At 58.0% G+C, this 25,660-nt stretch overlaps 15 non-coding genes and 3 pseudogenes across 15 annotated transcripts; all 18 read right to left on the bottom strand.

Annotated features, from left to right (window-relative positions):
- Positions 1-638: 638 nt before the first annotated feature.
- LOC146675979 (5S ribosomal RNA) lies at positions 639-757 on the bottom strand. Its single transcript, XR_014910781.1, has one exon. It is a non-coding gene; the product is annotated as a 5S ribosomal RNA (ribosomal RNA).
- A 1,894-nt stretch (positions 758-2,651) lies between these two features.
- Positions 2,652-2,770, bottom strand: LOC146675978 (5S ribosomal RNA). The gene has a single exon (XR_014910770.1). It is a non-coding gene; the product is annotated as a 5S ribosomal RNA (ribosomal RNA).
- A 1,222-nt stretch (positions 2,771-3,992) lies between these two features.
- LOC146675977 (5S ribosomal RNA) lies at positions 3,993-4,111 on the bottom strand. The gene has a single exon (XR_014910759.1). It is a non-coding gene; the product is annotated as a 5S ribosomal RNA (ribosomal RNA).
- Positions 4,112-5,443: 1,332 nt separating this feature from the next.
- LOC146675976 (5S ribosomal RNA) lies at positions 5,444-5,562 on the bottom strand. The gene has a single exon (XR_014910747.1). It is a non-coding gene; the product is annotated as a 5S ribosomal RNA (ribosomal RNA).
- Positions 5,563-6,624: 1,062 nt separating this feature from the next.
- LOC146675975 (5S ribosomal RNA) lies at positions 6,625-6,743 on the bottom strand (annotated as a pseudogene).
- Positions 6,744-8,005: 1,262 nt separating this feature from the next.
- On the bottom strand, positions 8,006-8,124 carry LOC146675974 (5S ribosomal RNA). Its single transcript, XR_014911027.1, has one exon. It is a non-coding gene; the product is annotated as a 5S ribosomal RNA (ribosomal RNA).
- A 1,222-nt stretch (positions 8,125-9,346) lies between these two features.
- On the bottom strand, positions 9,347-9,465 carry LOC146675973 (5S ribosomal RNA; annotated as a pseudogene).
- A 1,622-nt stretch (positions 9,466-11,087) lies between these two features.
- Positions 11,088-11,206, bottom strand: LOC146675972 (5S ribosomal RNA; annotated as a pseudogene).
- A 1,302-nt stretch (positions 11,207-12,508) lies between these two features.
- Positions 12,509-12,627, bottom strand: LOC146675971 (5S ribosomal RNA). Its single transcript, XR_014911026.1, has one exon. It is a non-coding gene; the product is annotated as a 5S ribosomal RNA (ribosomal RNA).
- A 1,814-nt stretch (positions 12,628-14,441) lies between these two features.
- On the bottom strand, positions 14,442-14,560 carry LOC146675970 (5S ribosomal RNA). The gene has a single exon (XR_014911025.1). It is a non-coding gene; the product is annotated as a 5S ribosomal RNA (ribosomal RNA).
- A 982-nt stretch (positions 14,561-15,542) lies between these two features.
- On the bottom strand, positions 15,543-15,661 carry LOC146675969 (5S ribosomal RNA). The gene has a single exon (XR_014911024.1). It is a non-coding gene; the product is annotated as a 5S ribosomal RNA (ribosomal RNA).
- A 1,015-nt stretch (positions 15,662-16,676) lies between these two features.
- Positions 16,677-16,795, bottom strand: LOC146675968 (5S ribosomal RNA). The gene has a single exon (XR_014910736.1). It is a non-coding gene; the product is annotated as a 5S ribosomal RNA (ribosomal RNA).
- Positions 16,796-18,609: 1,814 nt separating this feature from the next.
- Positions 18,610-18,728, bottom strand: LOC146675967 (5S ribosomal RNA). Its single transcript, XR_014910780.1, has one exon. It is a non-coding gene; the product is annotated as a 5S ribosomal RNA (ribosomal RNA).
- Positions 18,729-19,750: 1,022 nt separating this feature from the next.
- Positions 19,751-19,869, bottom strand: LOC146675966 (5S ribosomal RNA). The gene has a single exon (XR_014911023.1). It is a non-coding gene; the product is annotated as a 5S ribosomal RNA (ribosomal RNA).
- A 1,021-nt stretch (positions 19,870-20,890) lies between these two features.
- On the bottom strand, positions 20,891-21,009 carry LOC146675965 (5S ribosomal RNA). Its single transcript, XR_014911022.1, has one exon. It is a non-coding gene; the product is annotated as a 5S ribosomal RNA (ribosomal RNA).
- Positions 21,010-22,426: 1,417 nt separating this feature from the next.
- On the bottom strand, positions 22,427-22,545 carry LOC146675964 (5S ribosomal RNA). The gene has a single exon (XR_014910779.1). It is a non-coding gene; the product is annotated as a 5S ribosomal RNA (ribosomal RNA).
- A 1,022-nt stretch (positions 22,546-23,567) lies between these two features.
- Positions 23,568-23,686, bottom strand: LOC146675963 (5S ribosomal RNA). The gene has a single exon (XR_014911021.1). It is a non-coding gene; the product is annotated as a 5S ribosomal RNA (ribosomal RNA).
- Positions 23,687-24,707: 1,021 nt separating this feature from the next.
- LOC146675962 (5S ribosomal RNA) lies at positions 24,708-24,826 on the bottom strand. Its single transcript, XR_014910744.1, has one exon. It is a non-coding gene; the product is annotated as a 5S ribosomal RNA (ribosomal RNA).
- Positions 24,827-25,660: the final 834 nt, after the last annotated feature.

The raw sequence follows: 25,660 nt of genomic DNA, 5'->3' as shown, positions 1-25,660 counted from the left end.
ACAGGCACTGGTGTGGTGTAAGTGGCCTCAGCCAGCAGCAAAAGGGCCCTGGTGTGGTGTAAGTGGCCTCAGCCAGCAGCCACAGGCCCTGGTGTGGTGTAGGTGGCCTCAGCCAGCAGCCACAGGCCCTGGTGTGGTGTAAGTGGCCTCAGCCAGCAGCCACAGGCCCTGGTGTGGTGTAAGTGGCCTCAGCCAGTGCCACAGGCCCTGGTGTGGTGTAAGTGGCCTGAGCAAGTGCCACAGGCCCTGGTGTGGTGTAAGTGGCCTGAGCAAGAGCCACAGACCCTGGTGTGGTGTAATTGGCCTCAATAGCAACTAATGCCCTGGTGTGGTGTAGGTGGCCTCAGCCAGCAGCCACAGGCCCTGGTGTGGTGTAAGTGGCCTCAGCCAGCAGCCACAGGCCCTGGTGTGGTGTAAGTGGCCTCAGCCAGAGCCACAGGCCCTGATGTGGTGTAAGTGGCCCCAGCCGGTCACTCAGGCCCTTGTGTGGTGTAGGTTGCATCAGCTAGCAGCACAAGACATTGGAAAAGAGCCAAAAGCAGTGTCGTTAATGTGCCCTCATTAATGGGCAGCTGCTTTTGGTCTTTTAATACACCCCTTCTCTGGATCAAAAGCGGTTCAATGACATGAAAAGGAAAGGCTTACAGCACCAGGTATTCCCAGGTAGTCTCCCATCCAAGTACTAACCAAGCCCAGCCCTGCTTAGCTTCCGAGATCAGACGAGGTCGGGCGTGCTCAGGGTGGTATGGCCGTAAGCTGCTGGCTCCAGCACAATGTCTCAATTTATGGATTCAAGTGATTAGGTGGCAAGTACCTGAAGTTACGAAGACAATCCTATAACCATACCTGCATGTTTGCATAATACCCTAACCCAAAGGCTCAGTTTGGCATTTATCCAACAGCACAGGCCCTGGATTGTTGAAGATGGCCTCAGGAACCAGCACAGGGCCTGGTGTGTTGTACATGGCCACAGCAAGCAGCACAGGGCCTGGTTTGGTGAAGATGGCCTCGGCCAGAAGCGCAGGGCCTGGTGTGAAGTGAGTGGCCTGAACAAGAGCAACAGGCCTTGGTGTGGTGTAAGTGGCCTCAGCCAGCAGCCACAGGCCCTGGTGTGGTGTAAGTCGCCTCAGCCAGAAGCCACAGGCACTGGTGTGGTGTAAGTGGCCTCAGCCAGCAGCAAAAGGGCCCTGGTGTGGTGTAAGTGGCCTCAGCCAGCAGCCACAGGCCCTGGTGTGGTGTAAGTCGCCTCAGCCAGAAGCCACAGGCACTGGTGTGGTGTAAGTGGCCTCAGCCAGCAGCAAAAGGGCCCTGGTGTGGTGTAAGTGGCCTCAGCCAACAGCCACAGGCCCTGGTGTGGTGTAGGTGGACTCAGCCAGCAGCCACAGGCCCTGGTGTGGTGTAAGTGGCCTCAGCCAGTGCCACAGGCCCTGGTGTGGTGTAAGTGGCCTGAGCAAGAGCCACAGGCCCTGGTGTGGTGTAAGTGGCCTGAGCAAGAGCCACAGACCCTGGTGTGGTGTAATTGGCCTCAATAGCAACTAATGCCCTGGTGTGGTGTAGGTGGCCTCAGCCAGCAGCCACAGGCCCTGGTGTGGTGTAGGTGGCCTCAGCCAGCAGCCACAGGCCCTGGTGTGGTGTAAGTGGCCTCAGCCAGAAGCCACAGGCACTGGTGTGGTGTAAGTGGCCTCAGCCAGCAGCAAAAGGGCCCTGGTGTGGTGTAAGTCGCCTCAGCCAGCAGCCACAGGCCCTGGTGTGGTGTAAGTGGCCTCAGCCAGAAGCCACAGGCACTGGTGTGGTGTAAGTGGCCTCAGCCAGCAGCAAAAGGGCCCTGGTGTGGTGTAGGTGGCCTCAGCCAGCAGCCACAGGCCCTGGTGTGGTGTAAGTGGCCTCAGCCAGTGCCACAGGCCCTGGATTGTTGAAGATGGCCTCAGGAACCAGCACAGGGCCTGGTGTGTTGTACATGGCCACAGCAAGCAGCACAGGGCCTGGTTTGGTGAAGATGGCCTCGGCCAGAAGCGCAGGGCCTGGTGTGATGTGAGTGGCCTGAGCAAGAGCAACAGGCCTTGGTGTGGTGTAAGTGGCCTCAGCCAGCAGCCACAGGCCCTGGTGTGGTGTAAGTCGCCTCAGCCAGAAGCCACAGGCACTGGTGTGGTGTAAGTGGCCTCAGCCAGCAGCCACAGGCCCTGGTGTGGTGTAAGTGGCCTCAGCCAGTGCCACAGGCCCTGGTGTGGTGTAAGTGGCCTGAGCAAGAGCCACAGGCCCTGGTGTGGTGTAAGTGGCCTGAGCAAGAGCCACAGGCCCTGGTGTGGTGTAATTGGCCTCAATAGCAACTAATGCCCTGGTGTGGTGTAGGTGGCCTCAGCCAGCAGCCACAGGCCCTGGTGTGGTGTAAGTTGCCTCAGCCAGCAGCCACAGGCCCTGGTGTGGTGTAAGTGGCCTCAGCCAGCAGCCACAGGCCCTGATGTGGTGTAAGTGGCCCCAGCCGGTCACTCAGGCCCTTGTGTGGTGTAGGTTGCATCAGCTAGCAGCACAAGACATTGGAAAAGAGCCAAAAGCAGTGTCGTTAATGTGCCCTCATTAATGGGCAGCTGCTTTTGGTCTTTTAATACACCCCTTCTCTGGATCAAAAGCGGTTCAATGACATGAAAATGAAAGGCTTACAGCACCAGGTATTCCCAGGTAGTCTCCCATCCAAGTACTAACCAAGCCCAGCCCTGCTTAGCTTCCGAGATCAGACGAGGTCGGGCGTGCTCAGGGTGGTATGGCCGTAAGCTGCTGGCTCCAGCACAATGTCTCAATTTATGGATTCAAGTGATTAGGTGGCAAGTACCTGAAGTTACGAAGACAATCCTATAACAATACCTGCATGTGTGCATAATACCCTAACCCAAAGGCTCAGTTTGGCATTTATCCAACAGCACAGGCCCTGGATTGTTGAAGATGGCCTCAGGAACCAGCACAGGGCCTGGTGTGTTGTACATGGCCACAGCAAGCAGCACAGGGCCTGGTTTGGTGAAGATGGCCTCGGCCAGAAGCGCAGGGCCTGGTGTGATGTGAGTGGCCTGAGCAAGAGCAACAGGCCTTGGTGTGGTGTAAGTGGCCTCAGCCAGCAGCCACAGGCCCTGGTGTGGTGTAAGTCGCCTCAGCCAGAATCCACAGGCACTGGTGTGGTGTAAGTGGCCTCAGCCAGCAGCAAAAGGGCCCTGGTGTGGTGTAAGTGGCCTCAGCCAGCAGCCACAGGCCCTGGTGTGGTGTAGGTGGCCTCAGCCAGCAGCCACAGGCCCTGGTGTGGTGTAAGTCGCCTCAGCCAGCAGCCACAGGCCCTGGTGTGGTGTAAGTGGCCTCAGCCAGCAGCCACAGGCCCTGGTGTGGTGTAAGTGGCCTCAGCCAGTGCCACAGGCCCTGGTGTGGTGTAAGTGGCCTGAGCAAGAGCCACAGACCCTGGTGTGGTGTAATTGGCCTCAGCCAGCAGCCACAGGCCCTGGTGTGGTGTAAGTTGCCTCAGCTAGAAGACACAGGCACTGGTGTGGTGTAAGTGGCCTCAGCCAGCAGCAAAAGGGCCCTGGTGTGGTGTAAGTCGCCTCAGCCAGCAGCCACAGGCCCTGGTGTGGTGTAGGTGGCCTCAGCCAGCAGCCACAGGCCCTGGTGTGGTGTAAGTGGCCTCAATAGCAACTAAGGCCCTGGTGTGGTGTAAGTGGCTTCAGCCAGCAGCCACAGGCTCTGTTGTGGTGTAACTGGCCTCAGCCAGCAGCCACAGGCCCTGGTGTGGTGTAAGTGGCCTCAGCCAGAGCCACAGGCCCTGATGTGGTGTAAGTGGCCCCAGCCGGTCACTCAGGCCCTGGTGTGGTGTAGGTGGCATCAGCTAGCAGCACAAGACATTGGAAAAGAGCCAAAAGCAGTGTCGTTAATGTGCCCTCATTAATGGGCAGCTGCTTTTGGTCTTTTAATACACCCCTTCTCTGGATCAAAAGCGGTTCAATGACATGAAAATGAAAGGCTTACAGCACCAGGTATTCCCAGGTAGTCTCCCATCCAAGTACTAACCAAGCCCAGCCCTGCTTAGCTTCCGAGATCAGACGAGGTCGGGCGTGCTCAGGGTGGTATGGCCGTAAGCTGCTGGCCCCAGCACAATGTCTCAATTTATGGATTCAAGTGATTAGGTGGCAAGTACCTGAAGTTACGAAGACAATCCTATAACCATACCTGCATGTTTGCATAATACCCTAACCCAAAGGCTCAGTTTGGCATTTATCCAACAGCACAGGCCCTGGATTGTTGAAGATGGCCTCAGGGACCAGCACAGGGCCTGGTGTGTTGTACATGGCCACAGCAAGCAGCACAGGGCCTGGTTTGGTGAAGATGGCCTCGGCCAGAAGCGCAGGGCCTGGTGTGATGTGAGTGGCCTGAGCAAGAGCAACAGGCCTTGGTGTGGTGTAAGTGGCCTCAGCCAGCAGCCACAGGCCCTGGTGTGGTGTAAGTGGCCTGAGCAAGAGCCACAGACCCTGGTGTGGTGTAATTGGCCTCAGCCAGCAGCCACAGGCCCTGGTGTGGTGTAAGTCGCCTCAGCCAGAAGCCACAGGCACTGGTGTGGTGTAAGTGGCCTCAGCCAGCAGCAAAAGGGCCCTGGTGTGGTTTAAGTCGCCTCAGCCAGCAGCCACAGGCCCTGGTGTGGTGTAGGTGGCCTCAGCCAGCAGCCACAGGCCCTGGTGTGGTGTAAGTGGCCACAGCAAGCAGCACAGGGCCTGGTTTGGTGAAGATGGCCTCGGCCAGAAGCGCAGGGCCTGGTGTGATGTGAGTCGCCTGAGCAAGAGCCACAGGCCTTGGTGTGGTGTAAGTGGCCTCAGCCAGCAGCCACAGGCCCTGGTGTGGTGTAAGTCGCCTCAGCCAGAAGCCACAGGCACTGGTGTGGTGTAAGTGGCCTCAGCCAGCAGCAAAAGGGCCCTGGTGTGGTGTAAGTGGCCTCAGCCAGCAGCCACAGGCCCTGGTGTGGTGTAAGTGGCCTCAGCCAGCAGCCACAGGCCCTGGTGTGGTGTAAGTGGCCTGAGCAAGAGCCACAGGCCCTGGTGTGGTGTAAGTGGCCTGAGCAAGAGCCACAGACCCTGGTGTGGTGTAATTGGCCTCAATAGCAACTAATGCCCTGGTGTGGTGTAGGTGGCCTCAGCCAGCAGCCACAGGCCCTGGTGTGGTGTAAGTGGCCTCAGCCAGCAGCCACAGGCCCTGGTGTGGTGTAAGTGGCCTCAGCCAGAGCCACAGGCCCTGATGTGGTGTAAGTGGCCCCAGCCGGTCACTCAGGCCCTTGTGTGGTGTAGGTTGCATCAGCTAGCAGCACAAGACATTGGAAAAGAGCCAAAAGCAGTGTCGTTAATGTGCCCTCATTAATGGGCAGCTGCTTTTGGTCTTTTAATACACCCCTTCTCTGGATCAAAAGCGGTTCAATGACATGAAAGGCTTACAGCACCAGGTATTCCCAGGTAGTCTCCCATCCAAGTACTAACCAAGCCCAGCCCTGCTTAGCTTCCGAGATCAGACGAGGTCGGGCGTGCTCAGGGTGGTATGGCCGTAAGCTGCTGGCTCCAGCACAATGTCTCAATTTATGGATTCAAGTGATTAGGTGGCAAGTACCTGAAGTTACGAAGACAATCCTATAACCATACCTGCATGTTTGCATAATACCCTAACCCAAAGGCTCAGTTTGGCATTTATCCAACAGCACAGGCCCTGGATTGTTGAAGATGGCCTCAGGAACCAGCACAGGGCCTGGTGTGTTGTACATGGCCACAGCAAGCAGCACAGGTCCTGGTTTGGTGAAGATGGCCTCGGCCAGAAGCGCAGGGCCTGGTGTGATGTGAGTGGCCTGAGTAAGAGCAACAGGCCTTGGTGTGGTGTAAGTGGCCTCAGCCAGCAGCCACAGGCCCTGGTGTGGTGTAAGTCGCCTCAGCCAGAAGCCACAGGCACTGGTGTGGTGTAAGTGGCCTCAGCCAGCAGCAAAAGGGCCCTGGTGTGGTGTAAGTGGCCTCAGCCAGCAGCCACAGGCCCTGGTGTGGTGTAGGTGGCCTCAGCCAGCAGCCACAGGCCCTGGTGTGGTGTAAGTGGCCTCAGCCAGCAGCCACAGGCCCTGGTGTGGTGTAAGTGGCCTCAGCCAGCAGCCACAGGCCCTGGTGTGGTGTAAGTGGCCTCAGCCAGTGCCACAGGCCCTGGTGTGGTGTAAGTGGCCTGAGCAAGAGTCACAGGCCCTGGTGTGGTGTAAGTGGCCTCAGCCAGTGCCACAGGCCCTGGTGTGGTGTAATTGGCCTCAGCCAGCAGCCACAGGCCCTGGTGTGGTGTAGGTGGCCTCAGCCAGCAGCCACAGGCCCTGGTGTGGTGTAAGTGGCCTCAGCCAGCAGCCACAGGCCCTGGTGTGGTGTAAGTGGCCTCAGCCAGAGCCACAGGCCCTGATGTGGTGTAAGTGGCCCCAGCCGGTCACTCAGGCCCTGGTGTGTTGTAGGTGGCATCAGCTAGCAGCACAAGACATTGGAAAAGAGCCAAAAGCAGTGTCGTTAATGTGCCCTCATTAATGGGCAGCTGCTTTTGGTCTTTTAATACACCCCTTCTCTGGATCAAAAGCGGTTCAATGACATGAAAATGAAAGGCTTACAGCAACAGGTATTCACAGGCAGTCTCCCATCCAAGTACTAACCAAGCCCAGCCCTGCTTAGCTTCCGAGATCAGACGAGGTCGGGCGTGCTCAGGGTGGTATGGCCGTAAGCTGCTGGCCCCAGCACAATGTCTCAATTTATGGATTCAAGTGATTAGGTGGCAAGTACCTGAAGTTACGAAGACAATCCTATAACCATACCTGCATGTTTGTATAATACCCTAACCCAAACGCTCAGTTTGGCATTTATCCAACAGCACAGGCCCTGGATTGTTGAAGATGGCCTCAGAAACCAGCACAGGACCTGGTTTGGTGAAGATGGCCTCGGCCAGAAGCGCAGGGCCTGGTGTGAAGTGAGTGGCCTGAGCAAGAGCAACAGGCCTTGGTGTGGTGTAAGTGGCCTCAGCCAGCAGCCACAGGCCCTGGTGTGGTGTAAGTCGCCTCAGCCAGCAGCCACAGGCACTGGTGTGGTGTAAGTGGCCTCAGCTAGCAGCAAAAGGGCCCTGCTGTGGTGTAAGTGGCCTCAGCCAGCAGCCACAGGCCCTGGTGTGGTGTAAGTGGCCTCAGCCAGCAGCCACAGGCCCTGGTGTGGTGTAAGTGGCCTCAGCCAGCAGCCACAGGCCCTGGTGTGGTGTAAGTGGCCTCAGCCAGCAGCCACAGGCCCTGGTGTGGTGTAAGTGGCCTCAGCCAGTGCCACAGGCCCTGGTGTGGTGTAAGTGGCCTGAGCAAGAGCCACAGACCCTGGTGTGGTGTAATTGGCCTCAGCCAGCAGCCACAGGCCCTGGTGTGGTGTAAGTGGCCTCAGCCAGAAGCCACAGGCACTGGTGTGGTGTAAGTGGCCTCAGCCAGCAGCAAAAGGGCCCTGGTGTGGTGTAAGTCGCCTCAGCCAGCAGCCACAGGCCCTGGTGTGGTGTAGGTGGCCTCAGCCAGCAGCCACAGGCCCTGGTGTGGTGTAAGTGGCCTCAGCCAGTGCCACAGGCCCTGGTGTGGTGTAAGTGGCCTGAGCAAGAGCCACAGGCCCTGGTGTGGTGTAAGTGGCCTCAGCCAGTGCCACAGGCCCTGGTGTGGTGTAATTGGCCTCAGCCAGCAGCCACAGGCCCTGGTGTGGTGTAGGTGGCCTCAGCCAGCAGCCACAGGCCCTGGTGTGGTGTAAGTGGCCTCAGCCAGAGCCACAGGCCCTGATGTGGTGTAAGTGGCCCCAGCCGGTCACTCAGGCCCTTGTGTGGTGTAGGTTGCATCAGCTAGCAGCACAAGACATTGGAAAAGAGCCAAAAGCAGTGTCGTTAATGTGCCCTCATTAATGGGCAGCTGCTTTTGGTCTTTTAATACACCCCTTCTCTGGATCAAAAGCGGTTCAATGACATGAAAATGAAAGGCTTACAGCACCAGGTATTCCCAGGCAGTCTCCCATCCAAGTACTAACCAAGCCCAGCCCTGCTTAGCTTCCGAGATCAGACGAGGTCGGGCGTGCTCAGGGTGGTATGGCCGTAAGCTACTGGCTCCAGCACAATGTCTCAATTTATGGATTCAAGTGATTAGGTGGCAAGTACCTGAAGTTACGAAGACAATCCTATAACCATACCTGCATGTTTGCATAATACCCTAACCCAAAGGCTCAGTTTGGCATTTATCCAACAGCACAGGCCCTGGATTGTTGAAGATGGCCTCAGGGACCAGCACAGGGCCTGGTGTGTTGTACATGGCCACAGCAAGCAGCACAGGGCCTGGTTTGGTGAAGATGGCCTCGGCCAGAAGCGCAGGGCCTGGTGTGATGTGAGTGGCCTGAGCAAGAGCAACAGGCCTTGGTGTGGTGTAAGTGGCCTCAGCCAGCAGCCACAGGCCCTGGTGTGGTGTAAGTCGCCTCAGCCAGAAGCCACAGGCACTGGTGTGGTGTAAGTGGCCTCAGCCAGCAGCAAAAGGGCCCTGGTGTGGTGTAAGTGGCCTCAGCCAGCAGCCACAGGCCCTGGTGTGGTGTAGGTGGCCTCAGCCAGCAGCCACAGGCCCTGGTGTGGTGTAAGTGGCCTCAGCCAGCAGCCACAGGCCCTGGTGTGGTGTAAGTGGCCTCAGCCAGCAGCCACAGGCCCTGGTGTGGTGTAAGTGGCCTCAGCCAGTGCCACAGGCCCTGGTGTGGTGTAAGTGGCCTGAGCAAGAGCCACAGACCCTGGTGTGGTGTAATTGGCCTCAGCCAGCAGCCACAGGCCCTGGTGTGGTGTAAGTTGCCTCAGCTAGAAGACACAGGCACTGGTGTGGTGTAAGTGGCCTCAGCCAGCAGCAAAAGGGCCCTGGTGTGGTGTAAGTCGCCTCAGCCAGCAGCCACAGGCCCTGGTGTGGTGTAGGTGGCCTCAGCCAGCAGCCACAGGCCCTGGTGTGGTGTAAGTGGCCTCAATAGCAACTAAGGCCCTGGTGTGGTGTAAGTGGCTTCAGCCAGCAGCCACAGGCTCTGTTGTGGTGTAACTGGCCTCAGCCAGCAGCCACAGGCCCTGGTGTGGTGTAAGTGGCCTCAGCCAGAGCCACAGGCCCTGATGTGGTGTAAGTGGCCCCAGCCGGTCACTCAGGCCCTGGTGTGGTGTAGGTGGCATCAGCTAGCAGCACAAGACATTGGAAAAGAGCCAAAAGCAGTGTCGTTAATGTGCCCTCATTAATGGGCAGCTGCTTTTGGTCTTTTAATACACCCCTTCTCTGGATCAAAAGCGGTTCAATGACATGAAAATGAAAGGCTTACAGCACCAGGTATTCCCAGGCAGTCTCCCATCCAAGTACTAACCAAGCCAAGCCCTGCTTAGCTTCCGAGATCAGACGAGGTCGGGCGTGCTCAGGGTGGTATGGCCGTAAGCTGCTGGCCCCAGCACAATGTCTCAATTTATGGATTCAAGTGATTAGGTGGCAAGTACCTGAAGTTACGAAGACAATCCTATAACCATACCTGCATGTTTGCATAATACCCTAACCCAAAGGCTCAGTTTGGCATTTATCCAACAGCACAGGCCCTGGATTGTTGAAGATGGCCTCAGGAACCAGCACAGGACCTGGTTTGGTGAAGATGGCCTCGGCCAGAAGCGCAGGGCCTGGTGTGAAGTGAGTGGCCTGAGCAAGAGCAACAGGCCTTGGTGTGGTGTAAGTGGCCTCAGCCAGCAGCCACAGGCCCTGGTGTGGTGTAAGTCGCCTCAGCCAGCAGCCACAGGCACTGGTGTGGTGTAAGTGGCCTCAGCCAGCAGCAAAAGGGCCCTGGTGTGGTGTAAGTGGCCTCAGCCAGCAGCCACAGGCCCTGGTGTGGTGTAGGTGGCCTCAGCCAGCAGCCACAGGCCCTGGTGTGGTGTAAGTGGCCTCAGCCAGCAGCCACAGGCCCTGGTGTGGTGTAAGTGGCCTCAGCCAGCAGCCACAGGCCCTGGTGTGGTGTAAGTGGCCTCAGCCAGTGCCACAGGCCCTGGTGTGGTGTAAGTGGCCTGAGCAAGAGCCACAGACCCTGGTGTGGTGTAATTGGCCTCAGCCAGCAGCCACAGGCCCTGGTGTGGTGTAAGTGGCCTCAGCCAGAAGCCACAGGCACTGGTGTGGTGTAAGTGGCCTCAGCCAGCAGCAAAAGGGCCCTGGTGTGGTGTAAGTCGCCTCAGCCAGCAGCCACAGGCCCTGGTGTGGTGTAGGTGGCCTCAGCCAGCAGCCACAGGCCCTGGTGTGGTGTAGGTGGCCTCAGCCAGCAGCCACAGGCCCTGGTGTGGTGTAAGTGGCCTCAGCCAGCAGCCACAGGCCCTGGTGTGGTGTAAGTGGCCTCAGCCAGCAGCCACAGGCCCTGGTGTGGTGTAAGTGGCCTCAGCCAGCAGCCACAGGCCCTGGTGTGGTGTAAGTGGCCTCAGCCAGTGCCACAGGCCCTGGTGTGGTGTAAGTGGCCTGAGCAAGAGCCACAGACCCTGGTGTGGTGTAATTGGCCTCAGCCAGCAGCCACAGGCCCTGGTGTGGTGTAAGTTGCCTCAGCTAGAAGACACAGGCACTGGTGTGGTGTAAGTGGCCTCAGCCAGCAGCAAAAGGGCCCTGGTGTGGTGTAAGTCGCCTCAGCCAGCAGCCACAGGCCCTGGTGTGGTGTAGGTGGCCTCAGCCAGCAGCCACAGGCCCTGGTGTGGTGTAAGTGGCCTCAATAGCAACTAAGGCCCTGGTGTGGTGTAAGTGGCTTCAGCCAGCAGCCACAGGCTCTGTTGTGGTGTAACTGGCCTCAGCCAGCAGCCACAGGCCCTGGTGTGGTGTAAGTGGCCTCAGCCAGAGCCACAGGCCCTGATGTGGTGTAAGTGGCCCCAGCCGGTCACTCAGGCCCTGGTGTGGTGTAGGTGGCATCAGCTAGCAGCACAAGACATTGGAAAAGAGCCAAAAGCAGTGTCGTTAATGTGCCCTCATTAATGGGCAGCTGCTTTTGGTCTTTTAATACACCCCTTCTCTGGATCAAAAGCGGTTCAATGACATGAAAATGAAAGGCTTACAGCACCAGGTATTCCCAGGCAGTCTCCCATCCAAGTACTAACCAAGCCAAGCCCTGCTTAGCTTCCGAGATCAGACGAGGTCGGGCGTGCTCAGGGTGGTATGGCCGTAAGCTGCTGGCCCCAGCACAATGTCTCAATTTATGGATTCAAGTGATTAGGTGGCAAGTACCTGAAGTTACGAAGACAATCCTATAACCATACCTGCATGTTTGCATAATACCCTAACCCAAAGGCTCAGTTTGGCATTTATCCAACAGCACAGGCCCTGGATTGTTGAAGATGGCCTCAGGAACCAGCACAGGACCTGGTTTGGTGAAGATGGCCTCGGCCAGAAGCGCAGGGCCTGGTGTGAAGTGAGTGGCCTGAGCAAGAGCAACAGGCCTTGGTGTGGTGTAAGTGGCCTCAGCCAGCAGCCACAGGCCCTGGTGTGGTGTAAGTCGCCTCAGCCAGCAGCCACAGGCACTGGTGTGGTGTAAGTGGCCTCAGCCAGCAGCAAAAGGGCCCTGGTGTGGTGTAAGTGGCCTCAGCCAGCAGCCACAGGCCCTGGTGTGGTGTAGGTGGCCTCAGCCAGCAGCCACAGGCCCTGGTGTGGTGTAAGTGGCCTCAGCCAGCAGCCACAGGCCCTGGTGTGGTGTAAGTGGCCTCAGCCAGCAGCCACAGGCCCTGGTGTGGTGTAAGTGGCCTCAGCCAGTGCCACAGGCCCTGGTGTGGTGTAAGTGGCCTGAGCAAGAGCCACAGACCCTGGTGTGGTGTAATTGGCCTCAGCCAGCAGCCACAGGCCCTGGTGTGGTGTAAGTGGCCTCAGCCAGAAGCCACAGGCACTGGTGTGGTGTAAGTGGCCTCAGCCAGCAGCAAAAGGGCCCTGGTGTGGTGTAAGTCGCCTCAGCCAGCAGCCACAGGCCCTGGTGTGGTGTAGGTGGCCTCAGCCAGCAGCCACAGGCCCTGGTGTGGTGTAAGTGGCCTCAGCCAGTGCCACAGGCCCTGGTGTGGTGTAAGTGGCCTGAGCAAGAGCCACAGGCCCTGGTGTGGTGTAAGTGGCCTCAGCCAGTGCCACAGGCCCTGGTGTGGTGTAATTGGCCTCAGCCAGCAGCCACAGGCCCTGGTGTGGTGTAGGTGGCCTCAGCCAGCAGCCACAGGCCCTGGTGTGGTGTAAGTGGCCTCAGCCAGCAGCCACAGGCCCTGGTGTGGTGTAAGTGGCCTCAGCCAGAGCCACAGGCCCTGATGTGGTGTAAGTGGCCCCAGCCGGTCACTCAGGCCCTTGTGTGGTGTAGGTTGCATCAGCTAGCAGCACAAGACATTGGAAAAGAGCCAAAAGCAGTGTCGTTAATGTGCCCTCATTAATGGGCAGCTGCTTTTGGTCTTTTAATACACCCCTTCTCTGGATCAAAAGCGGTTCAATGACATGAAAATGAAAGGCTTACAGCACCAGGTATTCCCAGGCAGTCTCCCATCCAAGTACTAACCAAGCCCAGCCCTGCTTAGCTTCCGAGATCAGACGAGGTCGGGCGTGCTCAGGGTGGTATGGCCGTAAGCTGCTGGCTCCAGCACAATGTCTCAATTTATGGATTCAAGTGATTAGGTGGCAAGTACCTGAAGTTACGAAGACAATCCTATAACCATACCTGCATGTTTGCATAATACCCTAACCCAAAGGCTCAGTTTGGCATTTATCCAACAGCACAGGCCCTGGATTGTTGAAGATGGCCTCAGGGACCAGCACAGGGCCTGGTGTGTTGTACATGGCCACAGCAAGCAGCACAGGGCCTGGTTTGGTGAAGATGGCCTCGGCCAGAAGCGCAGGGCCTGGTGTGATGTGAGTGGCCTGAGCAAGAGCAACAGGCCTTGGTGTGGTGTAAGTGGCCTCAGCCAGCAGCCACAGGCCCTGGTGTGGTGTAAGTGGCCTGAGCAAGAGCCACAGACCCTGGTGTGGTGTAATTGGCCTCAGCCAGCAGCCACAGGCCCTGGTGTGGTGTAAGTCGCCTCAGCCAGAAGCCACAGGCACTGGTGTGGTGTAAGTGGCCTCAGCCAGCAGCAAAAGGGCCCTGGTGTGGTTTAAGTCGCCTCAGCCAGCAGCCACAGGCCCTGGTGTGGTGTAGGTGGCCTCAGCCAGCAGCCACAGGCCCTGGTGTGGTGTAAGTGGCCACAGCAAGCAGCACAGGGCCTGGTTTGGTGAAGATGGCCTCGGCCAGAAGCGCAGGGCCTGGTGTGATGTGAGTGGCCTGAGCAAGAGCAACAGGCCTTGCTGTGGTGTAAGTGGCCTCAGCCAGCAGCCACAGGCCCTGGTGTGGTGTAAGTGGCCTGAGCAAGAGCCACAGACCCTGGTGTGGTGTAATTGGCCTCAGCCAGCAGCCACAGGCCCTGGTGTGGTGTAAGTGGCCTCAGCCAGCAGCCACAGGCACTGGTGTGGTGTAAGTGGCCTCAGCCAGCAGCAAAAGGGCCCTGGTGTGGTTTAAGTCGCCTCAGCCAGCAGCCACAGGCCCTGGTGTGGTGTAGGTGGCCTCAGCCAGCAGCCACAGGCCCTGGTGTGGTGTAAGTGGCCACAGCAAGCAGCACAGGGCCTGGTTTGGTGAAGATGGCCTCGGCCAGAAGCGCAGGGCCTGGTGTGATGTGAGTGGCCTGAGCAAGAGCCACAGGCCTTGGTGTGGTGTAAGTGGCCTCAGCCAGCAGCCACAGGCCCTGGTGTGGCGTAAGTCGCCTCAGCCAGAAGCCACAGGCACTGGTGTGGTGTAAGTGGCCTCAGCCAGCAGCAAAAGGGCCCTGGTGTGGTGTAAGTGGCCTCAGCCAGCAGCCACAGGCCCTGGTGTGGTGTAGGTGGCCTCAGCCAGCAGCCACAGGCCCTGGTGTGGTGTAAGTGGCCTCAGCCAGCAGCCACAGGCCCTGGTGTGGTGTAAGTGGCCTCAGCCAGTGCCACAGGCCCTGGTGTGGTGTAAGTGGCCTGAGCAAGAGCCACAGGCCCTGGTGTGGTGTAAGTGGCCTGAGCAAGAGCCACAGACCCTGGTGTGGTGTAATTGGCCTCAATAGCAACTAATGCCCTGGTGTGGTGTAGGTGGCCTCAGCCAGCAGCCACAGGCCCTGGTGTGGTGTAAGTGGCCTCAGCCAGCAGCCACAGGCCCTGGTGTGGTGTAAGTGGCCTCAGCCAGAGCCACAGGCCCTGATGTGGTGTAAGTGGCCCCAGCCGGTCACTCAGGCCCTTGTGTGGTGTAGGTTGCATCAGCTAGCAGCACAAGACATTGGAAAAGAGCCAAAAGCAGTGTCGTTAATGTGCCCTCATTAATGGGCAGCTGCTTTTGGTCTTTTAATACACCCCTTCTCTGGATCAAAAGCGGTTCAATGACATGAAAATGAAAGGCTTACAGCACCAGGTATTCCCAGGCAGTCTCCCATCCAAGTACTAACCAAGCCCAGCCCTGCTTAGCTTCCGAGATCAGACGAGGTCGGGCGTGCTCAGGGTGGTATGGCCGTAAGCTGCTGGCTCCAGCACAATGTCTCAATTTATGGATTCAAGTGATTAGGTGGCAAGTACCTGAAGTTACGAAGACAATCCTATAACCATACCTGCATGTTTGCATAATACCCTAACCCAAAGGCTCAGTTTGGCATTTATCCAACAGCACAGGCCCTGGATTGTTGAAGATGGCCTCAGGAACCAGCACAGGGCCTGGTGTGTTGTACATGGCCACAGCAAGCAGCACAGGGCCTGGTTTGGTGAAGATGGCCTCGGCCAGAAGCGCAGGGCCTGGTGTGATGTGAGTGGCCTCAGCCAGCAGCCACAGGCCCTGGTGTGGTGTAAGTCGCCTCAGCCAGAAGCCACAGGCACTGGTGTGGTGTAAGTGGCCTCAGCCAGCAGCCACAGGCCCTGGTGTGGTGTAAGTGGCCTCAGCCAGCAGCCACAGGCCCTGGTGTGGTGTAGGTGGCCTCAGCCAGCAGCCACAGGCACTGGTGTGGTGTAAGTGGCCTCAGCCAGCAGCCACAGGCCCTGGTGTGGTGTAAGTGGCCTCAGCCAGTGCCACAGGCCCTGGTGTGGTGTAAGTGGCCTGAGCAAGAGCCACAGGCCCTGGTGTGGTGTAAGTGGCCTCAGCCAGTGCCACAGGCCCTGGTGTGGTGTAAGTGGCCTCAGCCAGCAGCCACAGGCCCTGGTGTGGTGTAGGTGGCCTCAGCCAGCAGCCACAGGCCCTGGTGTGGTGTAAGTGGCCTCAGCCAGCAGCCACAGGCCCTGGTGTGGTGTAAGTGGCCTCAGCCAGAGCCACAGGCCCTGATGTGGTGTAAGTGGCCCCAGCCGGTCACTCAGGCCCTTGTGTGGTGTAGGTTGCATCAGCTAGCAGCACAAGACATTGGAAAAGAGCCAAAAGCAGTGTCGTTAATGTGCCCTCATTAATGGGCAGCTGCTTTTGGTCTTTTAATACACCCCTTCTCTGGATCAAAAGCGGTTCAATGACATGAAAATGAAAGGCTTACAGCACCAGGTATTCCCAGGCAGTCTCCCATCCAAGTACTAACCAAGCCCAGCCCTGCTTAGCTTCCGAGATCAGACGAGGTCGGGCGTGCTCAGGGTGGTATGGCCGTAAGCTGCTGGCTCCAGCACAATGTCTCAATTTATGGATTCAAGTGATTAGGTGGCAAGTACCTGAAGTTACGAAGACAATCCTATAACCATACCTGCATGTTTGCATAATACCCTAAACAAAGGCTCAGTTTGGCATTTATCCAACAGCACAGGCCCTGGATTGTTGAAGATGGCCTCAGGAACCAGCACAGGGCCTGGTGTGTTGTACATGGCCACAGCAAGCAGCACAGGGCCTGGTTTGGTGAAGATGGCCTCGGCCAGAAGCGCAGGGCCTGGTGTGATGTGAGTGGCCTGAGTAAGAGCAACAGGCCTTGGTGTGGTGTAAGTGGCCTCAGCCAGCAGCCACAGGCCCTGGTGTGGTGTAAGTCGCCTCAGCCAGAAGCCACAGGCACTGGTGTGGTGTAAGTGGCCTCAGCCAGCAGCAAAAGGGCCCTGGTGTGGTGTAAGTGGCCTCAGCCAGCAGCCACAGGCCCTGGTGTGGTGTAGGTGGCCTCAGCCAGCAGCCACAGGCACTGGTGTGGTGTAAGTGGCCTCAGCCAGCAGCCACAGGCCCTGGTGTGGTGTAAGTGGCCTCAGCCAGTGCCACAGGCCCTGGTGTGGTGTAAGTGGCCTGAGCAAGAGCCACAGGCCCTGGTGTGGTGTAAGTGGCCTCAGCCAGTGCCACAGGCCCTGGTGTGGTGTAAGTGGCCTCAGCCAGCAGCCACAGGCCCTGGTGTGGTGTAGGTGGCCTCAGCCAGCAGCCACAGGCCCTGGTGTGGTGTAAGTGGCCTCAGCCAGCAGCCACAGGCCCTGGTGTGGTGTAAGTGGCCTCAGCCAGAGCCACAGGCCCTGATGTGGTGTAAGTGGCCCCAGCCGGTCACTCAGGCCCTTGTGTGGTGTAGGTTGCATCAGCTAGCAGCACAAGACATTGGAAAAGAGCCAAAAGCAGTGTCGTTAATGTGCCCTCATTAATGGGCAGCTGCTTTTGGTCTTTTAATACACCCCTTCTCTGGATCAAAAGCGGTTCAATGACATGAAAGGCTTACAGCACCAGGTATTCCCAGGTAGTCTCCCATCCAAGTACTAACCAAGCCCAGCCCTGCTTAGCTTCCGAGATCAGACGAGGTCGGGCGTGCTCAGGGTGGTATGGCCGTAAGCTGCTGGCTCCAGCACAATGTCTCAATTTATGGATTCAAGTGATTAGGTGGCAAGTACCTGAAGTTACGAAGACAATCCTATAACCATACCTGCATGTTTGCATAATACCCTAACCCAAAGGCTCAGTTTGGCATTTATCCAACAGCACAGGCCCTGGATTGTTGAAGATGGCCTCAGGGACCAGCACAGGGCCTGGTGTGTTGTACATGGCCACAGCAAGCAGCACAGGGCCTGGTTTGGTGAAGATGGCCTCGGCCAGAAGCGCAGGGCCTGGTGTGATGTGAGTGGCCTGAGCAAGAGCAACAGGCCTTGGTGTGGTGTAAGTGGCCTCAGCCAGCAGCCACAGGCCCTGGTGTGGTGTAAGTGGCCTGAGCAAGAGCCACAGACCCTGGTGTGGTGTAATTGGCCTCAGCCAGCAGCCACAGGCCCTGGTGTGGTGTAAGTCGCCTCAGCCAGAAGCCACAGGCACTGGTGTGGTGTAAGTGGCCTCAGCCAGCAGCAAAAGGGCCCTGGTGTGGTTTAAGTCGCCTCAGCCAGCAGCCACAGGCCCTGGTGTGGTGTAGGTGGCCTCAGCCAGCAGCCACAGGCCCTGGTGTGGTGTAAGTGGCCACAGCAAGCAGCACAGGGCCTGGTTTGGTGAAGATGGCCTCGGCCAGAAGCGCAGGGCCTGGTGTGATGTGAGTGGCCTGAGCAAGAGCAACAGGCCTTGCTGTGGTGTAAGTGGCCTCAGCCAGCAGCCACAGGCCCTGGTGTGGTGTAAGTGGCCTGAGCAAGAGCCACAGACCCTGGTGTGGTGTAATTGGCCTCAGCCAGCAGCCACAGGCCCTGGTGTGGTGTAAGTGGCCTCAGCCAGCAGCCACAGGCACTGGTGTGGTGTAAGTGGCCTCAGCCAGCAGCAAAAGGGCCCTGGTGTGGTTTAAGTCGCCTCAGCCAGCAGCCACAGGCCCTGGTGTGGTGTAGGTGGCCTCAGCCAGCAGCCACAGGCCCTGGTGTGGTGTAAGTGGCCACAGCAAGCAGCACAGGGCCTGGTTTGGTGAAGATGGCCTCGGCCAGAAGCGCAGGGCCTGGTGTGATGTGAGTGGCCTGAGCAAGAGCCACAGGCCTTGGTGTGGTGTAAGTGGCCTCAGCCAGCAGCCACAGGCCCTGGTGTGGCGTAAGTCGCCTCAGCCAGAAGCCACAGGCACTGGTGTGGTGTAAGTGGCCTCAGCCAGCAGCAAAAGGGCCCTGGTGTGGTGTAAGTGGCCTCAGCCAGCAGCCACAGGCCCTGGTGTGGTGTAGGTGGCCTCAGCCAGCAGCCACAGGCCCTGGTGTGGTGTAAGTGGCCTCAGCCAGCAGCCACAGGCCCTGGTGTGGTGTAAGTGGCCTCAGCCAGTGCCACAGGCCCTGGTGTGGTGTAAGTGGCCTGAGCAAGAGCCACAGGCCCTGGTGTGGTGTAAGTGGCCTGAGCAAGAGCCACAGACCCTGGTGTGGTGTAATTGGCCTCAATAGCAACTAATGCCCTGGTGTGGTGTAGGTGGCCTCAGCCAGCAGCCACAGGCCCTGGTGTGGTGTAAGTGGCCTCAGCCAGCAGCCACAGGCCCTGGTGTGGTGTAAGTGGCCTCAGCCAGAGCCACAGGCCCTGATGTGGTGTAAGTGGCCCCAGCCGGTCACTCAGGCCCTTGTGTGGTGTAGGTTGCATCAGCTAGCAGCACAAGACATTGGAAAAGAGCCAAAAGCAGTGTCGTTAATGTGCCCTCATTAATGGGCAGCTGCTTTTGGTCTTTTAATACACCCCTTCTCTGGATCAAAAGCGGTTCAATGACATGAAAATGAAAGGCTTACAGCACCAGGTATTCCCAGGCAGGCTCCCATCCAAGTACTAACCAAGCCCAGCCCTGCTTAGCTTCCGAGATCAGACGAGGTCGGGCGTGCTCAGGGTGGTATGGCCGTAAGCTGCTGGCTCCAGCACAATGTCTCAATTTATGGATTCAAGTGATTAGGTGGCAAGTACCTGAAGTTACGAAGACAATCCTATAACCATACCTGCATGTTTGCATAATACCCTAACCCAAAGGCTCAGTTTGGCATTTATCCAACAGCACAGGCCCTGGATTGTTGAAGATGGCCTCAGGAACCAGCACAGGGCCTGGTGTGTTGTACATGGCCACAGCAAGCAGCACAGGGCCTGGTTTGGTGAAGATGGCCTCGGCCAGAAGCGCAGGGCCTGGTGTGATGTGAGTGGCCTGAGTAAGGGCAACAGGCCTTGGTGTGGTGTAAGTGGCCTCAGCCAGCAGCCACAGGCCCTGGTGTGGTGTAAGTCGCCTCAGCCAGAAGCCACAGGCACTGGTGTGGTGTAAGTGGCCTCAGCCAGCAGCAAAAGGGCCCTGGTGTGGTGTAAGTGGCCTCAGCCAGCAGCCACAGGCCCTGGTGTGGTGTAGGTGGCCTCAGCCAGCAGCCACAGGCACTGGTGTGGTGTAAGTGGCCTCAGCCAGCAGCCACAGGCCCTGGTGTGGTGTAAGTGGCCTCAGCCAGTGCCACAGGCCCTGGTGTGGTGTAAGTGGCCTGAGCAAGAGCCACAGGCCCTGGTGTGGTGTAAGTGGCCTCAGCCAGTGCCACAGGCCCTGGTGTGGTGTAAGTGGCCTCAGCCAGCAGCCACAGGCCCTGGTGTGGTGTAGGTGGCCTCAGCCAGCAGCCACAGGCCCTGGTGTGGTGTAAGTGGCCTCAGCCAGCAGCCACAGGCCCTGGTGTGGTGTAAGTGGCCTCAGCCAGAGCCACAGGCCCTGATGTGGTGTAAGTGGCCCCAGCCGGTCACTCAGGCCCTTGTGTGGTGTAGGTTGCATCAGCTAGCAGCACAAGACATTGGAAAAGAGCCAAAAGCTGTGTCGTTAATGTGCCCTCATTAATGGGCAGCTGCTTTTGGTCTTTTAATACACCCCTTCTCTGGATCAAAAGCGGTTCAATGACATGAAAATGAAAGGCTTACAGCACCAGGTATTCCCAGGCAGTCTCCCATCCAAGTACTAACCAAGCCCAGCCCTGCTTAGCTTCCGAGATCAGACGAGGTCGGGCGTGCTCAGGGTGGTATGGCCGTAAGCAGCTGGCTCCAGCACAATGTCTCAATTTATGGATTCAAGTGATTAGGTGGCAAGTACCTGAAGTTACGAAGACAATCCTATAACCATACCTGCATGTTTGCATAATACCCTAAACAAAGGCTCAGTTTGGCATTTATCCAACAGCACAGGCCCTGGATTGTTGAAGATGGCCTCAGGAACCAGCACAGGGCCTGGTGTGTTGTACATGGCCACAGCAAGCAGCACAGGGCCTGGTTTGGTGAAGATGGCCTCGGCCAGAAGCGCAGGGCCTGGTGTGATGTGAGTGGCCTGAGTAAGAGCAACAGGCCTTGGTGTGGTGTAAGTGGCCTCAGCCAGCAGCCACAGGCCCTGGTGTGGTGTAAGTCGCCTCAGCCAGAAGCCACAGGCACTGGTGTGGTGTAAGTGGCCTCAGCCAGCAGCAAAAGGGCCCTGGTGTGGTGTAAGTGGCCTCAGCCAGCAGCCACAGGCCCTGGTGTGGTGTAGGTGGCCTCAGCCAGCAGCCACAGGCACTGGTGTGGTGTAAGTGGCCTCAGCCAGCAGCCACAGGCCCTGGTGTGGTGTAAGTGGCCTCAGCCAGTGCCACAGGCCCTGGTGTGGTGTAAGTGGCCTGAGCAAGAGCCACAGGCCCTGGTGTGGTGTAAGTGGCCTCAGCCAGTGCCACAGGCCCTGGTGTGGTGTAAGTGGCCTCAGCCAGCAGCCACAGGCCCTGGTGTGGTGTAGGTGGCCTCAGCCAGCAGCCACAGGCCCTGGTGTGGTGTAAGTGGCCTCAGCCAGCAGCCACAGGCCCTGGTGTGGTGTAAGTGGCCTCAGCCAGAGCCACAGGCCCTGATGTGGTGTAAGTGGCCCCAGCCGGTCACTCAGGCCCTTGTGTGGTGTAGGTTGCATCAGCTAGCAGCACAAGACATTGGAAAAGAGCCAAAAGCAGTGTCGTTAATGTGCCCTCATTAATGGGCAGCTGCTTTTGGTCTTTTAATACACCCCTTCTCTGGATCAAAAGCGGTTCAATGACATGAAAATGAAAGGCTTACAGCACCAGGTATTCCCAGGCAGTCTCCCATCCAAGTACTAACCAAGCCCAGCCCTGCTTAGCTTCCGAGATCAGACGAGGTCGGGCGTGCTCAGGGTGGTATGGCCGTAAGCTGCTGGCTCCAGCACAATGTCTCAATTTATGGATTAAAGTGATTAGGTGGCAAGTACCTGAAGTTACGAAGACAATCCTATAACCATACCTGCATGTTTGCATAATACCCTAACCCAAAGGCTCAGTTTGGCATTTATCCAACAGCACAGGCCCTGGATTGTTGAAGATGGCCTCAGGGACCAGCACAGGGCCTGGTGTGTTGTACATGGCCACAGCAAGCAGCACAGGGCCTGGTTTGGTGAAGATGGCCTCGGCCAGAAGCGCAGGGCCTGGTGTGATGTGAGTGGCCTGAGCAAGAGCAACAGGCCTTGCTGTGGTGTAAGTGGCCTCAGCCAGCAGCCACAGGCCCTGGTGTGGTGTAAGTGGCCTGAGCAAGAGCCACAGACCCTGGTGTGGTGTAATTGGCCTCAGCCAGCAGCCACAGGCCCTGGTGTGGTGTAAGTGGCCTCAGCCAGCAGCCACAGGCACTGGTGTGGTGTAAGTGGCCTCAGCCAGCAGCAAAAGGGCCCTGGTGTGGTTTAAGTCGCCTCAGCCAGCAGCCACAGGCCCTGGTGTGGTGTAGGTGGCCTCAGCCAGCAGCCACAGGCCCTGGTGTGGTGTAAGTGGCCACAGCAAGCAGCACAGGGCCTGGTTTGGTGAAGATGGCCTCGGCCAGAAGCGCAGGGCCTGGTGTGATGTGAGTGGCCTGAGCAAGAGCCACAGGCCTTGGTGTGGTGTAAGTGGCCTCAGCCAGCAGCCACAGGCCCTGGTGTGGTGTAAGTCGCCTCAGCCAGAAGCCACAGGCACTGGTGTGGTGTAAGTGGCCTCAGCCAGCAGCAAAAGGGCCCTGGTGTGGTGTAAGTGGCCTCAGCCAGCAGCCACAGGCCCTGGTGTGGTGTAGGTGGCCTCAGCCAGCAGCCACAGGCCCTGGTGTGGTGTAAGTGGCCTCAGCCAGCAGCCACAGGCCCTGGTGTGGTGTAAGTGGCCTCAGCCAGTGCCACAGGCCCTGGTGTGGTGTAAGTGGCCTGAGCAAGAGCCACAGGCCCTGGTGTGGTGTAAGTGGCCTGAGCAAGAGCCACAGACCCTGGTGTGGTGTAATTGGCCTCAATAGCAACTAATGCCCTGGTGTGGTGTAAGTGGCCTCAGCCAGCAGCCACAGGCCCTGGTGTGGTGTAAGTGGCCTCAGCCAGCAGCCACAGGCCCTGGTGTGGTGTAAGTGGCCTCAGCCAGAGCCACAGGCCCTGATGTGGTGTAAGTGGCCCCAGCCGGTCACTCAGGCCCTTGTGTGGTGTAGGGTGCATCAGCTAGCAGCACAAGACATTGGAAAAGAGCCAAAAGCAGTGTCGTTAATGTGCCCTCATTAATGGGCAGCTGCTTTTGGTCTTTTAATACACCCCTTCTCTGGATCAAAAGCGGTTCAATGACATGAAAATTAAAGGCTTACAGCACCAGGTATTCCCAGGCAGGCTCCCATCCAAGTACTAACCAAGCCCAGCCCTGCTTAGCTTCCGAGATCAGACGAGGTCGGGCGTGCTCAGGGTGGTATGGCCGTAAGCTGCTGGCTCCAGCACAATGTCTCAATTTATGGATTCAAGTGATTAGGTGGCAAGTACCTGAAGTTACGAAGACAATCCTATAACCATACCTGCATGTTTGCATAATACCCTAACCCAAAGGCTCAGTTTGGCATTTATCCAACAGCACAGGCCCTGGATTGTTGAAGATGGCCTCAGGAACCAGCACAGGGCCTGGTGTGTTGTACATGGCCACAGCAAGCAGCACAGGGCCTGGTTTGGTGAAGATGGCCTCGGCCAGAAGCGCAGGGCCTGGTGTGATGTGAGTGGCCTGAGTAAGGGCAACAGGCCTTGGTGTGGTGTAAGTGGCCTCAGCCAGCAGCCACAGGCCCTGATGTGGTGTAAGTCGCCTCAGCCAGAAGCCACAGGCACTGGTGTGGTGTAAGTGGCCTCAGCCAGCAGCAAAAGGGCCCTGGTGTGGTGTAAGTGGCCTCAGCCAGCAGCCACAGGCCCTGGTGTGGTGTAGGTGGCCTCAGCCAGCAGCCACAGGCACTGGTGTGGTGTAAGTGGCCTCAGCCAGCAGCCACAGGCCCTGGTGTGGTGTAAGTGGCCTCAGCCAGTGCCACAGGCCCTGGTGTGGTGTAAGTGGCCTGAGCAAGAGCCACAGGCCCTGGTGTGGTGTAAGTGGCCTCAGCCAGTGCCACAGGCCCTGGTGTGGTGTAAGTGGCCTCAGCCAGCAGCCACAGGCCCTGGTGTGGTGTAGGTGGCCTCAGCCAGCAGCCACAGGCCCTGGTGTGGTGTAAGTGGCCTCAGCCAGCAGCCACAGGCCCTGGTGTGGTGTAAGTGGCCTCAGCCAGAGCCACAGGCCCTGATGTGGTGTAAGTGGCCCCAGCCGGTCACTCAGGCCCTTGTGTGGTGTAGGTTGCATCAGCTAGCAGCACAAGACATTGGAAAAGAGCCAAAAGCAGTGTCGTTAATGTGCCCTCATTAATGGGCAGCTGCTTTTGGTCTTTTAATACACCCCTTCTCTGGATCAAAAGCGGTTCAATGACATGAAAATGAAAGGCTTACAGCACCAGGTATTCCCAGGCAGTCTCCCATCCAAGTACTAACCAAGCCCAGCCCTGCTTAGCTTCCGAGATCAGACGAGGTCGGGCGTGCTCAGGGTGGTATGGCCGTAAGCAGCTGGCTCCAGCACAATGTCTCAATTTATGGATTCAAGTGATTAGGTGGCAAGTACCTGAAGTTACGAAGACAATCCTATAACCATACCTGCATGTTTGCATAATACCCTAAACAAAGGCTCAGTTTGGCATTTATCCAACAGCACAGGCCCTGGATTGTTGAAGATGGCCTCAGGAACCAGCACAGGGCCTGGTGTGTTGTACATGGCCACAGCAAGCAGCACAGGGCCTGGTTTGGTGAAGATGGCCTCGGCCAGAAGCGCAGGGCCTGGTGTGATGTGAGTGGCCTGAGTAAGAGCAACAGGCCTTGGTGTGGTGTAAGTGGCCTCAGCCAGCAGCCACAGGCCCTGGTGTGGTGTAAGTCGCCTCAGCCAGAAGCCACAGGCACTGGTGTGGTGTAAGTGGCCTCAGCCAGCAGCAAAAGGGCCCTGGTGTGGTGTAAGTGGCCTCAGCCAGCAGCCACAGGCCCTGGTGTGGTGTAGGTGGCCTCAGCCAGCAGCCACAGGCACTGGTGTGGTGTAAGTGGCCTCAGCCAGCAGCCACAGGCCCTGGTGTGGTGTAAGTGGCCTCAGCCAGTGCCACAGGCCCTGGTGTGGTGTAAGTGGCCTGAGCAAGAGCCACAGGCCCTGGTGTGGTGTAAGTGGCCTCAGCCAGTGCCACAGGCCCTGGTGTGGTGTAAGTGGCCTCAGCCAGCAGCCACAGGCCCTGGTGTGGTGTAGGTGGCCTCAGCCAGCAGCCACAGGCCCTGGTGTGGTGTAAGTGGCCTCAGCCAGCAGCCACAGGCCCTGGTGTGGTGTAAGTGGCCTCAGCCAGAGCCACAGGCCCTGATGTGGTGTAAGTGGCCCCAGCCGGTCACTCAGGCCCTTGTGTGGTGTAGGTTGCATCAGCAAGCAGCACAAGACAATGGAAAAGAGCCAAAAGCAGTGTCGTTAATGTGCCCTCATTAATGGGCAGCTGCTTTTGGTCTTTTAATACACCCCTTCTCTGGATCAAAAGCGGTTCAATGACATGAAAATGAAACGCTTACAGCACCAGGTATTCCCAGGCAGTCTCCCATCCAAGTACTAACCAAGCCCAGCCCTGCTTAGCTTCCGAGATCAGACGAGGTCGGGCGTGCTCAGGGTGGTATGGCCGTAAGCTGCTGGCTCCAGCACAATGTCTCAATTTATGGATTAAAGTGATTAGGTGGCAAGTACCTGAAGTTACGAAGACAATCCTATAACCATACCTGCATGTTTGCATAATACCCTAACCCAAAGGCTCAGTTTGGCATTTATCCAACAGCACAGGCCCTGGATTGTTGAAGATGGCCTCAGGGACCAGCACAGGGCCTGGTGTGTTGTACATGGCCACAGCAAGCAGCACAGGGCCTGGTTTGGTGAAGATGGCCTCGGCCAGAAGCGCAGGGCCTGGTGTGATGTGAGTGGCCTGAGCAAGAGCAACAGGCCTTGCTGTGGTGTAAGTGGCCTCAGCCAGCAGCCACAGGCCCTGGTGTGGTGTAAGTGGCCTGAGCAAGAGCCACAGACCCTGGTGTGGTGTAATTGGCCTCAGCCAGCAGCCACAGGCCCTGGTGTGGTGTAAGTGGCCTCAGCCAGCAGCCACAGGCACTGGTGTGGTGTAAGTGGCCTCAGCCAGCAGCAAAAGGGCCCTGGTGTGGTTTAAGTCGCCTCAGCCAGCAGCCACAGGCCCTGGTGTGGTGTAGGTGGCCTCAGCCAGCAGCCACAGGCCCTGGTGTGGTGTAAGTGGCCACAGCAAGCAGCACAGGGCCTGGTTTGGTGAAGATGGCCTCGGCCAGAAGCGCAGGGCCTGGTGTGATGTGAGTGGCCTGAGCAAGAGCCACAGGCCTTGGTGTGGTGTAAGTGGCCTCAGCCAGCAGCCACAGGCCCTGGTGTGGTGTAAGTCGCCTCAGCCAGAAGCCACAGGCACTGGTGTGGTGTAAGTGGCCTCAGCCAGCAGCAAAAGGGCCCTGGTGT

Source organism: Rhamphochromis longiceps, linkage group LG3 (genome assembly GCF_057381845.1).
Source record: "Rhamphochromis longiceps isolate RC_006_pf linkage group LG3, R_longiceps_female_GT1.1, whole genome shotgun sequence".
In the NCBI taxonomy this organism is placed as follows: domain Eukaryota; kingdom Metazoa; phylum Chordata; class Actinopteri; order Cichliformes; family Cichlidae; genus Rhamphochromis; species Rhamphochromis longiceps.
This window is presented reverse-complemented; position numbering and strand designations above follow the sequence as displayed.